Source organism: Penaeus japonicus, unplaced genomic scaffold (assembly GCF_977035675.1).
Source record: "Penaeus japonicus unplaced genomic scaffold, GWHDUDI00000001_assembly GWHDUDI00000026, whole genome shotgun sequence".
Classification (NCBI taxonomy): Eukaryota; Metazoa; Arthropoda; class Malacostraca; order Decapoda; family Penaeidae; genus Penaeus; species Penaeus japonicus.
This window is the reverse complement of record NW_028234428.1, coordinates 14,449,526-14,454,525: the sequence shown is the minus strand read 5'-3', so window position 1 is coordinate 14,454,525 and position 5,000 is coordinate 14,449,526. Positions and strand designations below refer to the sequence as shown.

The 5,000-nt window shown below is 29.2% G+C and overlaps 1 protein-coding gene across 1 annotated transcript in view; it reads left to right on the top strand.

Moving 5' to 3' along the window:
• Positions 1 to 5,000, top strand: part of LOC122250457 (uncharacterized) — a 357,403-nt gene that overhangs the window by 259,168 nt on the left and 93,235 nt on the right. The gene's annotated exons all lie outside the window — the stretch shown is intronic.

The window sequence follows — 5,000 nt, the reverse complement described above, 5'->3', positions numbered from 1 at the left end:
GTGAGGTGAAGAAAGGATGTGAGAAGGATGCGGAGGAAGAAAAGGAGTGAGTGTGTAAAGAAAGAGGAAGGATATATGAAGAATGAAGAAAAAGAAGAGCGGTTTATAAAGGAAGAGGAGGGGTATGTAAAGAAAGACAAGGTTTGTGTGAAGAAAGGGGAGGTGTATACAAAGGAAGAAAAAAAGGTATTTGAAGAAGCGTAAGAAGAAGAGTAAGTGGAAACAGAGGAGCAGGTATATGGAGAAAGAGGAAACGGTATGTGAAGAATGATGAGGGGATGCGAAAAAAGAAGAGGGGTGTAAAGGAGAAGGGGGCGTGAAAAAAAGAAGAAGAAGAGGGATGTGAAAGAGAAGGGGGCGTGAAGAGAAGAAGAAGAAGAAGAGGAATGTAAAAGAGAAGGGGGCGTGAAAAATAGAAGAGGAATGTAAAAGAGAAGGGGACATAAAAAAAAGACAAGGGATGTAAAACAGAAGGGGGCATGAAAATGAAAAAAGAGGTATGCGAAAAAGAGGAAAGAGGACACGCGTGTGTGTGGCAAACTTTTTCCTGTCTAACGTCAAGGAATCCATGTTTAAGGAACTCTAATTAAAGTTTTCCATTGTTTTCCCGTATTTGCGTAGTCCCGTCTTCTCGAAAGTATGATAATGTCCTTTTCTAGTCTCTGCGATGTTTGCTTTCTGTGTCCTGCATGATTTCATGTCCTCTACTCATGGTCATTTTATTTTTATTCTTATTATCATCATCATTATAATTATTATCATTATTATCATTATCATTATCATCATCATTATCATTATTATCATTATCACTATCATCATCATCATTTTCATCATCATCATCATCACCATTATCATCATCATCAACATCACCATCATCGTCATCATCATTATCATCCTCGTCATGATTTTCACCATTATTATTCTTATTTCCATCACCATTATTATTATTATCTTTATCATCATTATCATGATGATGACGATGATGATGATATTGATGATGATAAGGATGATGGTGATGATATTGATGATGATAAAGATAACAATAATGATGATGATGATATTGATGATAATGATGTTGATACTAATGATGATAAGCAGGAGCATGAAAATTACTATTATACTATACTTATCCTCATTATCATCATTATTATTAGAGAGAGAAAGAGAGAGAGAGAGAGAGAGAGAGAGAGAGAGAGAGAGAGAGAGAGAATGAGAGAGAGTGAGAGATAGATAGATAGATAGATAGATAGAGAGAGAGAGAGAGAGAGAGAGAGAGAGAGGAAGAAGAGGAAACTCAAAGGATTACATAATTGGGGAAAAAATTAAATAATTTTCCTTTCATGTTTCATAACAATGTAAAGTTCCCTGCTTACGGTTGTAAAGAAGTTACCAACGTTGCTTTTACAAATCTTTCTCTCGCTCCTTAATGGTCTTAATCTTGTCTTTTCTCAACGAATTTCGGCGAGAAAGAAACTTTTTTAAATTTCTTTATTTATTTTTTTTTCTTCATATCAAGGTAAGAAAATTTAAATTGAAAAGACGAGATATGATTTTTATTTATTTATTTATTTATTTCTCAATATCAAGATAAGAACATTGAAATTGAAAAGACGAGATAGATTTTTTAAAAATTTATTTATCATTATTTTTTTAATATCAAGGTAAGAAAATTGAAATTAAAATGACGAGATAGAATTTATAAAGAATGAAATGCGTTATTTAAATATCGTTTATGAAGACACCTATGTGTGTATGCATTATTCTTGTGAGTATATAGAGATATTTCATCAACTACGACAGATACTACTACTGTACTACAAGAAAAATTGGCAAGAACGAAGATGGTAACATTAATGATAAAGATAATGAGAATAATGTTCTGAATTATTATGCTAAGGATCATAATGGTAATGATGATAATAATGCTAATTATGATAGGGATGATAATAGAAATAGGGATAAGAATAATAATCTTAATGGTAGCAATAATAATAACAATAATAGTAATAATAATAATGATGGTGATAATAGTAGTTATGGTAATAACAATTAGAATAAGGATGATGATAAGGACAACATTAAAAGTTTTTTTTTTTACTGTATCTAAAATATCATCCTTTATCTTATTTTATTTTCATTCATGCATCCAATTTACTGTAACTTGTTAACTGTATTCTCTAAGACCGCAGCTTAACCAAACAAAGACCACAAAGAGGAGAGTGAATTCGCGGAACTAAAGGTCGATCAGTTATGCTTTTTCAGTGAATTGATTTCAAGAAATAAATCTGAATGTATTGAAGCTTATCTAGGTTATTATTCTTTTGTTCTTTCTTTCTATATTATTGATGCCTTAATAAAAAAAAAAAATCTATAATATTTGTACTGATGATAGTAATGCTAATACTTACATTATCTATGATAAAGGTGATACTGCTCATGTTAATGATATGATAACAACAAGAGCAATAATAAAAATAAAAATTATGATAATAATAAAAGAAATAGATGTAAGATAATATTATAATAAAATGATAAAAAAAAAACTATGGTGATAATAACAATGGTATCAATGATATTGAAAATAATAAAGACAATAGTAGTAATGATAATAATGATAACAGTTAAAATTTCATCACCAATGATGATGTAAGTGATGATGAGAGTAGCAACAGTAGTAGATGTTTTGATAATAACAGTAAAATAATAATCTAGATAATTATGATGAAAACTAAAACATTATTAACGATGACAAAATGCTGATACTACCAATAATGATAACAGTGTGATAATGATAATGATAACAATGTAATAAGGGTAATGCTGATGACAACAATAATGAAATTAATAATATAAAAAACATAGACACAGCGGATAATAATATATAGAAAAACGACTTGCGTGCAAGCTTAGAAAGAGGGGAATTGGCCCACATATGATGGGAATATTGAAATTAAGAAAATTATCAAATGAATAAAGTCTAAAGAAAAAAGTAGTAAGGAAAGCAAAGAAAAAAAAGGAATGGGAAGAGAAGAAATACACGCATGGACAGTAACAATCAGAAACAGTATAATATAAGGACGAGATAATAAACCAAATGATGAAATACCGTTTTCACCTAAGTCTTTCTTTTCATATATACAAAATATATTAACCTGGCGCAATTGTTAGTGCAAAATTTAGACGATTCTGGCAATTGTTTCTCTGCCTTTATTAATATGCAGTGGTGAAACAACTACATATCATTGTTCATTTTGAAAATTAGAAAAGGCTGTTGTATGTTACATACATCTTTGTAATTGAAACATGAATACATTTGTCCGTAGATTTGTCCCGATAGTGTAGGACTGAACATTGTATCACAAAATATACATTCCCTTGAGTTTAGGATTTTGTACTGGCTGCCTCTTTGCAACAAGCTCTATTAAAACATTAATGATTATTCTATCAGAAATATAATTCCCTTGTGTAGCAGAGAGGAAAGAATTACGGTAAGAAAATATTCACTGAAATATAGGAAGGTGTATACATTGTTTTCTAGTTGATATTCAGTAATTGAAAGATAATATTCATAATTACAATTATAGCAATAGCAATAATAACAACAGTAATAATAATAATAATATTTACGAAAAAGTAATAATAATGATGTTAATGATTATAGTGATGATAATAGTAATGACAAGAATTACAGTTATAATGATAATAATAATGATGACCATGATGATAGTAATAATGAGAAACATGAGGAAAATAATGTTGATAATGATAATACAAATAATGCTGGTAATGTTAGTACAAATAATGATGATAATGATAATGTAATGAGAATATTAATAATTCTAGGAAAAGGATAAAAAAAAAAAAACATAGGTAACAGTGATCATCGCAACAGTGATAACTATTGCAATGCTGATTGAAATAGCAATGATAATTCAATATTATCAATTCCTACGACAATGCTATCACTTAATCTATATCTAATATTAACCAAAATAGAATGCATATTTCAATATAATCTGTGGGATATACACAGTACATTATTCATCCTTTATGTATTTTGATTAATCTTACTCGAAGTATCACTAAATAATAATTATTTTTTCTTGCACCTTTTATTCATGCTCAAATACTCGAAAGAACCACCTGCGCAAGCGTATTGAGTTTATTTTGATCTTTATCGTGTCCCAGCTTCTAAATGAACTGAGGGTTGCTAACTCCGCAGACTTTATTGGTGAACTAGTTCGTTTAACTGAATTCGAAATTAGATTATGCAGCCAGTAAGTATGAAAATGGAATAACACTTACTAAGGTTTACATAATACAGAGATGAAATTGGTGTTATTGATTGTGACTCAGAGTACACCAATAATAGGCTTTCCGATTAAAAACGATGAAATAATTTGTAAAATAGCTATTCATTAAAGTTTCAAATGAATTAGCAAGAAATTGTAACCGACAGAATAGATACGATTGCCTTTATGACATATACAAGTTTACTTTTGTTTTTGTATAAATGGTTTCAGTGTTGTCAATACTAATACTAATACTAAGAATCACCAATTATAGCAATTGTAATAGCAAATATAGTAATTTTAATTTTAGTTCAACTACTACCACCAACATCATCACCTTTACTACTACTATTATCAGTACTATTACCGCTACTACAAATACTGCTATTACTTCTACTATTACTACTATTTCTATAACTACTGCTACTGATAAGAATGATAATAACAAAATAATATAAGTAATATGATGAATGATAACCATAGTAGTCGAAATAGTAGTGGTAATTAGTAATGCTATTTACACTAAACAGTAAACTACAAAATAGTACCTAATAATGATGATAAGAATGATGATACTGATAATCACAATGATAATAATTATGGTAGCAATAATGATCATGACACAAATATATGATGATAGTGATTATAGTAGGAATGTTAATAATACACATTATGATATTGATCGTATTAAGAAGACTATATAGTAGT